This window comes from Podarcis erhardii, assembly GCF_964252035.2.
Source record: "Podarcis erhardii genome assembly, chromosome: 5".
Classification (NCBI taxonomy): domain Eukaryota; kingdom Metazoa; phylum Chordata; class Lepidosauria; order Squamata; family Lacertidae; genus Podarcis; species Podarcis erhardii.
In genome coordinates this window covers 42792230-42803436 of record NC_138509.1, presented here as the reverse complement: position 1 = coordinate 42803436, position 11207 = coordinate 42792230, and the positions used below count along the sequence as shown (strand labels likewise).

The following is an 11207-nucleotide window of genomic DNA, read 5'->3' as shown; positions in this document are numbered from 1 at the left end:
TGGCATATCTATTTTCTGTTGAGTGGATACATGTAGTTCCTTGAAAAAGATCAGAGCGAGGCTTTTGCTTACAAAATGCAGTCTTTCCCTAGACTATGTTCAGCAAAAGATTTGTGGCAGGTGATAGCTCAGTGGGTAGAGCATGAGACTCTTGATCTCAGGATTGTGGGTTTGAGCCCCACTTAGGGCAAAAGATTCCTGCATTTCAGGGGGTTGGACTTAGATGATCCTCAAGGTCCCTTCCAACTCCACAATTCTATGATTCCATGAAAAGATGGAGACAAAAAGAAAAGAGAAAACCATATTGTGTGATCCTCAAAGCAATTTCACAGTAAAAAGAACTCAAAATGCCAAAATAATTCCATAGATACAAGCCATTTTTAATATAACAAGCCATATGCACACACCAATTAAATGCAATTCTGTATGTAAAGTCAATTTCAGTTCCAATCCAGGTACAGACCTGGATAAAGATCTCCACTTGCAATGCTTATTGACAAGAGAGGGTCTCCTGTTTGTTGTTCCAAAGCTTGTTTGTTGTTCCAAAGTTGCCACCAATCTAAAGTTTAGAGAAGTTATGGTTGCTAAATGCGGGGGGTGAAGATACAAAGCAGTAGATTCCTTACTGCATCCACAGCCCTAATCGATCCTATTGTCCAGGACAAAAAGGGGGGGGGTCTTTTTTTTTGTTGCACCAGCTGTCAGGCTGGCCCAGTAGAGGGGTCTGAATTGGGCCCTTCACCAGAAGTGGGGCACATCACCGTCTCTGCCCTATTCTTGAAGCACCCCAATTTGAGACCACACACTGCCTACTGCCAGTGACAAGACCACTGGAATGGAGAGCTAAAATAAACACATTAGGGTTTTGTTTTTTTAAAAAAATCTAAACTCCATTAGAGCAAAGATTATAAATATTAATATCAGAATGATTTTAAATAACAGTAGAATTGTGTTAAAATGCATGAAATGATTTTTAAAAAGTTATTGCCTGGTGCTGAAAGGACGTCAGGGTAGAGGCCAGGTAAAACTTCTCTAGGGAGAGCCTTCCACAACTGGGGAACTACCACTAAAAGGGCTCTCCCCTTTGCGACCACACTTCATATGTCAGATTGGCAGGGAACTCAGAGCAGAGCCTCTGATGGTTATCTTAGGGCTTGGGTAGATGCACAATATTTGTATCAGCAATGCAGAGAAATGTTCGCTGGCTGCAAGGCCTGTGCATACTCACCATGAAGTGAGTCCCAGTGAACAAAGAGGGGCTTTGCACCGGACTGGTCCAGCAGTCAGTCTTGACAGGAAGCTTTTGTAACTTGTCCAGTGATACAATTGACACCAACTTTGTTGAGCTTTTGGCACTGGGAAAAGACGTGGGTTTCAGTGGAGTTTACTGTCAGATTGGTTCGTTTCTAGCAATTTTATTTGCTCTTATCTTCTCCTTTGTTTTTATGTATATGAATTCTACTTCTAATTGTTACCTACTCTGGAATTTTTTATTTTTTTTGCAACAAAGAACAGGATAGAAGTGTTTTAAATAAATGGTGTTATCTGTGTAGCAGCTAAAGCAGTTTATTAGGATCAGTGTGTCCATCTCATTTACATAATCATAATCATCATTACTTTTAAGAATGGTGTGCTTTTTAATGAATTCTCTGTTAAAAATAGGTTCCCCTCCCACCTTTTCTTTCCTAGTTTGGGATCTAGATTGTGGGGTCATTTTCTCCACCATTTCAATAGCTGTGTCTTGATTCTTTTAACTCCTAAACACTTAGGTTTGAGATAGATAATTATGTTGCTTAATAGTAAATTGCACTGCAACATGCCCAGAGGGATCTGAAATAAAAGGTATTTAAAAATCTACCATGTTAGAAAAGCAAGATAATTTCAACTAATGAGATTATCAAGGATAATCAGTTTACAAAAGCCCATTACGAACAGATTCATTGATGTCTTAAAACAGCAAAGAAGAATCCTATTTATTTTTTTAAATGAATTGCTTTTTCGAATGGAAATAGGCTGTTTTCCATTACTTTTTATTTGATGATTTTTGTAGCCCCATCTGCTGTCCATTTATGGAAATATCTGGATTAGGATTTTGTAAATTACATGTCTTCCAATTTAAAGTGGGCAATAAGTAAAATCTTGGATGCAATTTCCTATCAAACCAATGACAATGATAGTTTACACTGCCTCAGCTTGTGGTGTCATCCATACACACTGGAGCTCAATGCGGCTTTTGAACAGATACATATTGAATTGCAGCCTTGATCAATGTCAGAGAACAGTTTTGCCAGACTAAAGCCCCCTGGAAGCCAAAGATGATACCTAATCTCTCCTTATAACATGGGAAATATTTTTATTAACCCTTTCTTATGGACACTACTCTAACAGAAAGCAATACCTGCATAATATTAAAGCACCTACATAAGAAAATAAAGGAATGGGGAACTCTTGGGCCCCTACAAATCCCATTTCCCATGAACATTGACCATGGCGCCTGGGCTGAAACAGCTGGAAGGCTACAGATGCCCAACCCCAATCTAAGAGAAACCTTTTAGAGAGCCAATAGTCCCCTGCCCCATCTTCTCCATTTGCTTAAACTGGACCTGCTAGTAAGTGACACCCAGCAAGTATGTCTATGTGCATCTTTGGTGAGCCTGCTCACATATATATATCCTAAGCACACACATGCATGCAGGTGCACATATACACCCCCCCCATATACATATACACATCATGGACTGTCTGTCAGTGGAAACCAAGTCCCCCACTGTCAGCATTCATGCAGAGAGCGCCTTCTTTGCAATAACTTTCCCTCCAAAGTAAAGCAGAAGAAAGTCAAAGCATATATTGGGGACACCACCTGGAAGGAGTTAATCAGCCCCCTCAAACGAAATGCTAATGGATCAGTGACTCCTCCATGGCCCCAACCCATTCTGCTCTTCGTAGCATAGAAAGCACAGAGGAAGGGCACATTTGTGTGGGAAGAACCATGTTTGCATGCAAGACTGGATCAAGGGGGCAGATTAGCATGGCACGTGCACTTAAGCCCTAATATTTTCTGCGCTGTCAATTTTAGCTGATGCAGCTTTGTGCGCTAAGAGGCACGCACAAAACCGCAGCTGAAATACCAGGCTTATCCGACAAGCTGTGAGGATCCAAATAGGAAGATCTGAACCACAGTGTCTCTTTGGTGTGCAAACTATGCAGGACTTACTGCGCGTTGGGATGTTCACTTGCTAGCTGTTCCATGCAATTTTCAAGCCGCATCAGGATAATTTGAAAGCTGCAGCAGCTGTACAGAAGTAGTCATGAGAACCTTGTTAAATTAGAGCTACAGTATGTGTGTGTGGTTTCTGGAGAGTGGAAAGTGAGAAGTTCTTCTCTCTTGTTTCCTCCCTCCTGAAACTTTTCTGTATAATAAAGAGAAGGGAGGTTTTTAATCTTATTGTTCATCTTTGTACCAGGACATGTGTTAGGGGTTTAAGCAGACCAATTCCCTCTTTTATGTCCTCCAGTTCTCCTCAATATTTCCGGCTGAGGAAAGTCTTCAAGGACATCCCATGGGCCCTGGAAGCTACTGGTGAAGTACCCTGCTAACCTTGGCAGCAACGGCTAGTCAGTGTAGACCAAGGCTGGGTAACTTTTTTGGCTCAGGGGGCCAGATCCTTATCAGGATCTAGTCTCATGGACCAAATTTGACAGGTGGGCAGGGCTGCCCACCTGCCATTCACCTGATACCACAACGACATCAGTTGATTAGGCACTTAGAAGTCCAAAAGCTGGAACTTTAAAGCACGACATACAGTTATTCCAGGAGGCCTTGGCTCTATCGCCCATCAACTGATGGTCACTAGTACTGAATCCTGTTTTCCTTTGCCAATGCACAACTGGGAAGGCGCTTTAAGGCAGCCACATCTCTTCCTGGCCCACACTTGACATCACATACAATGTCAAATGTGGGTAGTTGGGTGTGGTTTGGAGAAATTGGCCTCGTGGGTCAGATTTGAACCCCTGGCAAGCCATGTTTGGCCCACAAGCCAAGTTCCCCAACACCGATGTAGACAATATTAGTTGAAGGAGCAATGGTCTGGCTTGGTATAAAAGCGGCTTACTATAATAAGCATATTCTGCCATTTTATGGACCTCCGTTCTATTTGCAGGCTATGTTGATCAAGGGTGAGGAAGTTGTGGCCCTCAAGATGTTGGGCTGCAACTCCCACCATCCCAAACCATTTGTGGGCTGATGGGAGTTGAAGTCTAACAGTATCTGGAGGGCCACAGCTATAGATGCTACCGGGGAGATCCTCTGCCACAAAAAAACCACTTCAGTATTCTTTTATGATTTCTATGTCTTCTCTAATAAAAGTACCAGATTAGCTTCCTTCTACTTAGAGACAATAAAAGGTGAATGAAAGATGTTGTGGTCCAATGAGAGCCGCAAAGCTTCTCAGATGTCACAGAGAGTGTGTAAATTCCCAGTCAGTTTAGATAACTATATTAACCAAAATATCCTACAACCATATTGGCTTATTCATACACTTATTATTTATGTAGGAGCTGCTCTACAATGGCACCGTTTTATTTATTTTAGCCCTGAGCGAGAGTGCTGCATGAGCATCTACTGCATGCCTATTAGCCTGGTTCACAGATGAAGGGTTGTTACAGTTCCTGAACATTTTCCTATCTCTTCATGATGATTTGAAAGGTGGCTCTCCTGACCTTCTGTAACCTAAAATGATTTCAAACTTGTCTAAATAATATACATGTTCTGTCTTCTTTTGATTGAATGATGAATAGCACTTAAGAGTGATTGATTGGGGGCCATTAACATGGCCAACGTGTTTAGAATGGATCACAATCTTCCCATCGTCACCACGCTGTATCCTATGAATTTGTCCGGCCTCTCTTTATTTCTTTGTCTCTGGCCACTGCAGCATGTTAACTTCAGCCAATTGGCAAACAAGCAATCCCTCTGGCACCGGCACAAATGTCATTTCTTGGATTGCCCATTAAGGGGCTGGTGCAAGGGATATGTAGCTGATCCTTCCAAAAGAATAAGCACATCCTCAGGATGAAGCATTTTGTCTTCCTCATTCCCCCCCCCCCCTCTCTCTCTCTCTCTCTCTGTGTGTGTGTGTGTGTAAAACCAGCATTTCTAATAATAGTTAAATCATTGATATTTCTTATAAATGACAAGCATCCCGTTTAACTATGTATCTATCTTACTTTAGAGACACTCAGGCAACAAACGTGTTATATGTCTTGGATAGAAAGTTACATGCAAGTCTTCCTCTGCAAAAGAAAGGAAAACTGAATGATTTATCACATACACGCTCCATTGGTCATTTGCACTTTTCATAAGCATGGCTCTTAATTTGGAAGCCAAATGAACACTCCAACCCTAAATGTGTTTAGTTGGAAAGAAAGTCCCATGGATGGCAAGAGAATGTATTTCCTAGCCAGCTGTTTAGGATCAGAATATATCTAGGTATAGATATTTTAAAAATCTTGCTGTAAACAAGTTTTCCTTTACAAAAAAAATAAAAATAAGGAAACAATATAAGCAGGAAAGCCACTTACATACTGATGAGCAGAGGGTGGAGGAAGCAGCCCTGGGGTGGGAACTATGAGCTTCAGGAGGATTCATGAGGATAAACAGGACTCCCAAGTCCTGTCCTTTATGGAGCTGAAAGGCCTTTGGGACTTCAAACTTTTCAGATCTTTATTGAGAACTGTACTACACATCCCCAGGAGTATACCTTCAGTGTTTTTAACAGCTGAGACCAATATATTTGCAGTGGCAATAAGTGTTCATTTATACCTTTTTAGTTTATTAGTCTAAGCCAGGGATCAGCAAACTTTTTCAGCAGGGGGCCAGTCCACTATTCCTCAGACCTTGTGGGGGGCCGGACTATATTTTTTGGGGTAAAATGAATGAATTCCTATGCCCCACAAATAACCCAGAGATGCATTTTAAATAAAAGCACACATTCTATTCATGTAAAAACACCAGGCAGGCCCCACAAATAACCCAGAGATGCATTTTAAATAAAAGGACACATTCTACTCATATAAAAACATGCTGATTCCCAGACTGTCCGTAGGCCGGATTTAGAAGGCGATTGGGCTGGATCCGGCCCCCAGGCCTTAGTTTGCCTACCCACGGTCTAAGCCATGTATGTCTGAGTGCAGACAGTCAAAACTTGCTTAATGAAACAAATGCGAATCAGATCCAGTAGCTGAATCTCCGGGTGCCCCCAAATGAGGGCTTGTGCTTCATTCATCTGATTTACCTAATGGGAATATAAGGGTGGGGTGGAGGGAATATACAGATAAAAAATAATTCCTAAAGACATCAATATTCAGGTACCATCAAGTAATGGTAATACCATCTCAAGTAATACCATCAAGGAGACAAAATGTAAAGCATTTGAACAAATACAAGGCATATGGTAAGCAGTGGCGTAGCGTGGGTTGTCAGCACCCGGGGCAAGGCAAGTAATTTGCGCCCCCTAACCCGTGGATTTGCGCCCCCTAACCCGTGGATTTGCCCTAACCCCAGATGTTGCGCCCGGTGCGGCCGGCCCCCCCTGCACCCCCCACGCTACGCCACTGATGGTAAGAACTGGAGTGCAACAAATGTTAGATTTCTGAATATCTGAATCAAAGTCACATGTCTTTTACTTTTTAGTGGCATACTTGTACTGTCAGAAAGTTGCTTTGGGGGTGCAGAATTATACCCATATATTAAGCCATTATCTTTACATAAGGCTTATCTATGAATATTTCAGCCGTAACAGTAAATTGCAGGTGGTTTTGTATAGGTAACATAGCACTTCTGGGAATCCCCAGGTGCAGTATAAGTTCAGTGGAATCTTACAAATGGCACAGATTATATTTCTACGCATCAATTATATGGGTTTCTGGATACTTGAACACATAAATAAATAGACAGGTATATCAACTAGCCCTCTGGGGAATAATGCAATATTGTTTGTGATTGGAAAATATTACACAAAATCTTACATTTGGTACGTGGGTACCAAAGATAAGCATTTTCACTTTCAGCAAAGAGAGGGAATCACACATAATGGCTTCAGTTGCAAAAGGCATTAGGAGCTACTAAAGCACAGTGTGTGTGTGTCTCGATTCTATGGATTCCGGTGCAATTTTTATTTTTTGCCAGCTAGACACTTGTTGTTCTACAAACAAACTCTCCCAGACAGATGCTCATTTGGGAAGTAGCAGAATGGCTGTGATTCCATAGCAAATGATTCAGTCCTGATTTTCCTGGATCCTTTAAAAACACACACACACACACACACACACACACACCATTTTCTTTCATGTAATGACTTGTGGCTGCCTGCATGCATCAGAATATTTATTTCCTGTTGTAAACAGCATCTTTACTAACAAATCAAGGGGTCATTTCACATTGACGCTTTTCATTATTTAGCAGTCAGAAGTGCACATGAAAAACAGCAACTGAGAAGCTGATGAGGGTCTTTATTTGAAACCCACAGCTATTTAGCAGTTGATGAAGAAGTTAGCAAACTCTCTGGAAAATTTGGAATGTTGCCCTCCAAGTACGGAAAGAGATTCTGTCACCCGTACCAAGTTTAATCAGCATGAATGCTGCTCGAAAGACATACATTTGAGGAAGCATTTAGCAAGCAGCATAGTACATTAGTGTCACAAACACTTTATGCTTCCAAACACGTTGCCCAGTGTGGTTATCAACAGAAGTTAACAGATGAACAGTGTGAAAACACATAGCAGTGTCAGTGCGTGTTTAGAAATGAGGCATACTTTGGAGGAAACCGGGATGTCAAAAGGACAGAGATGAAAGTGGAATGAAGTCAAACCATACCTCCGTGCTGATGGCCAAGCATAGGAAAGGAATCGCATCTGTACCTCATATATAGATGTCTCCCTGTGAGTTTAGGAAAGTCCTTGCAGCCCAAGGGCAGATCATCTTTACAAAGCCCTACAGTAATAATAACGGGTGCATTATGAAATTGAGCATGACTCTTGCATTATGAAAGTGAAGATTGCTTAGGGGTTTTTGGGTTTTTTTTGCCATTTCACCGGAACTAGAGTCTCTTTGCATGTTTACTCTTTAAACATGCTTCATTTGGGAATGTAGTTACTTAGAGACAGCAGACAATCTTAAGTAAACACAACTGACATTTGGACAGTTAGGGGATGCTATTCAACAGAAAAACAATGATCGTTTATTATCTTCATAGCAATTCAAAGAAGCAATGTCATTTTGAGAGAAAGTTAGGGGGTAGTTGGTTATAATTTGTCCTTTGCTTAAAGCTTTTTGTGATTTTTTTTTTCTTTTTTGTGGCTCACTCTTGATATATTTTCAAAGTTTGTTTTTTTTTGTCCCAGAATCTAATTCTTTACAGGTGAGTGTTCCAGTAAGTTATTTTTATATTTAAACGAACCACAAGTAGCAGAAGCAGGTAATCTGAAATTGACATGGGGAGAATTTCTCGCTGGGATTCTATAGGAGACCACACATATATAGGTACACCCCCCCCTTTTCCTACTAAGTAAAGTTATCAAAGGAGATTTGCTTTCTTTTCAATACACTTGAAGAGTGCTTTATGATCCTGTTGCCCGGCTATTAGAAAAAGCTTAGCTTTCAACAAAGGTAATTAAATTATAAAATCATGCCTGCAATCATCAAACTACTCATAAAACAAGAAATGAAAAAAAGATCTCCACCCCTGAAATAAAATTCTTGAAGGCTTCTCTTCACGTAATATTGCTCCCTGATGTTAATTACATTTAAATGGAAGAGTACTATTTTGGTATCATTCATATGCCTTGAAAAGTACTTTCCAGTTTATCATACCTGTCAACCCCTGTGCATCACAGGCTAATACTTTATTAAGAAAAAAATCATTGGGGAGCTACTGATCCCATTTAAGTACATTGGGCAGAATGTAAGACTAATTAAAAAGCATATTTTACATTATTAATTTCTGAGTTTCACTTAATGAATGTGAAATGACAAGGCTACTATTTTTACATTCAGGCTCTCTGGGTTCTTTAGTCAAGGGAATTAAATTCTAGGGATTTTTTTTTTACAAAGATGCTGCTTGAGAGATTTGTTTTCAAGAGCAACTAAGCTTTTTGAGCAAGGTTTTTTTATATATAAAAAAACAAAACCCGGGAAGTACACCAAAGCATATTACAAACACTTAAAAGAAGAGTTAAATAGATGTTGTTGGGATTTTTGTTTTCCATCTCGATACTATAAAAGTATTTTAGATGAGGTATAAAATATGGTTTTTAAATTATATTATGATTTGCAAACACTAAAAAATAATTGCAGTGCAGTTGAGAGAGCACGAAAACATCTAATCTTTATTGTGTAAGACAATGTGATAAAATATTTTACAGCCAAAAGCTCATTTTGCATCTGGAAAATTGTGTAAACTGATGGGGGAGGGGGGGAAATCTCATTAAAACTAAAGGTTTTTTTTTAATATTCTTAAAACAAAGCAATAGACTATAATTGCAGTTCTACTCCCACTCAGATTTTATTAAATTATACAGTTGTACAAATGTCTAATATTCTCTTTAAAGAAAGACATAAAATAAGAAGGGCTGTGACATCAGGCAGGTTGATCTGAATTTATGCCAATGTTTCAGAGAACAATGCTGTTACATGCTATAAGAATTTTGTTTTGGGTGTTGTGTTCAGCTAGAGCAGTGCAGTTGTTAGGAAGCACTAGATGCTGTGTGTGTTACTTAAAACTTTGCCAGGTGGAGACTGGCACTATGCTCCTTTTGAGTACTACATAATAACACATTTTAATAGGGCTGTGGAGGGAGGAGAGTCAAAATCTCCCCCCCCTCCAAATGTGCTTACAATTAGCTCTCTGTACTTTTATTGTCTCCCCCCCCAACCACAAAACTCACACTGGAGGCAAAGCTTAACTGCCAAGGCTTTCCTCATGTAAATATTAGGAAATTACATTTGTACAAAATGCAGGGCTTTGTCAATGAGGGCTGGAGCGACTCCAACACAAATTAATCAGGATAAAGTTGCTCTGTGTTCAACATGACCATAGTTTATTTTCTTAAAGCATTAATTTGTCAACAGCTTTTCCTGCCTCGCTGTGACTCATGCGAATGGCATTAAAGGAAGACCCAGATTTAGTCCGTGCTGATCTACCTTGCCGTTTTAAACAACCCATTCCAGCCATTTGAAACATTATACGGCTTAATTTTCAATACTGGCTTTTGCACAAAAGGCTTTGAATCCTTTGCAAGAAGCAGAATGTTTTTTGGTTTCTTGCATTGAGAAAAATAAGTCATCTTTTTTAAAAAATAACGTTAGCAGGACTGACAAAGCTAATTACTATAACTGTGTATTATGTCAAATTTATATTCAAAATTGCCACAGATAGTCTGCCTAAGTAAACTATGCTCCAAATGAAAAAGCAGCATTCTAAACACATCTCTCTCACTCATTCCTGTCTTCCTGATGACATCACAGCATTCTTAATTGTAACCTGGTTTTCTCAAACATTATCCATTCATTGTTCTGTTTCTGGAATGCACAATGGGATCGACGTTTCAGGCTCGCCAAAGCAAATTGAGGAAATGTTTCAGTTCCTCCTTTGCCAAATATCGTAACGGCTTGTCCACAGAAGCAAACCTTACTTGTGACTGTTACACCATGAGTAAATGCAGCATTCTTATCAGACGCAAAAGCTATTGTTCAGTCAGGGACTCCTATAATGTTTCTACTGCTCGTACGTATACGTGAACAATTTTATTCACACGAATGGATACTCTCTAGTCTTAATTTGTCTTATGTCAGTAGCTAACTTTTCACAGTTGTGCAATTATAGCTGATTCAGCATTTAGCTTTGGGGAGACTTGCAATCTGTATTTCACTAGGTAATGCTAATTGCTTAATAAAGTCATCACATTAGGAAATAGGGAGGGGGGGGAAATAAACAAATCAGCATTGTTTGTCTCTTGTGCTTTTTGTTTGTTTGTTTGAAAATCTCAACCCTCCCCGTTCTTCTAGAGCAGTTTATATTAACATAGGTGCCTGAATAATATTGGCACTCCCCTTGTTTTATTAGTATACATTTGCCTTGTTCACAGTTTTATTATTCAAGAATTCGGTTGTTGCCAAGTATTAATCAATATATTATGCTGCTCAGTTGGGC

General features: G+C 39.8%; 1 long non-coding RNA gene across 2 annotated transcripts in view; it reads right to left on the bottom strand.

Annotated features, from left to right (window-relative positions):
• Window positions 1–463: 463 nt before the first annotated feature.
• LOC309342639 overlaps window positions 464–11207 on the bottom strand; it is a 13508-nt gene continuing 2764 nt past the window's right edge. The window contains exons 2-4 of one of the 2 annotated variants that reach the window (XR_014156947.1): window positions 7874–7990; window positions 1229–1355; window positions 464–559 (exon numbers count right to left, since the gene is read on the bottom strand). This is a non-coding gene — a long non-coding RNA (uncharacterized lncRNA). Of the gene's footprint in view, window positions 560–1228; window positions 1356–3214; window positions 3293–7873; window positions 7991–11207 lie in introns of both variants that reach the window. The other variant, XR_014156948.1, reaches the window with a different exon arrangement.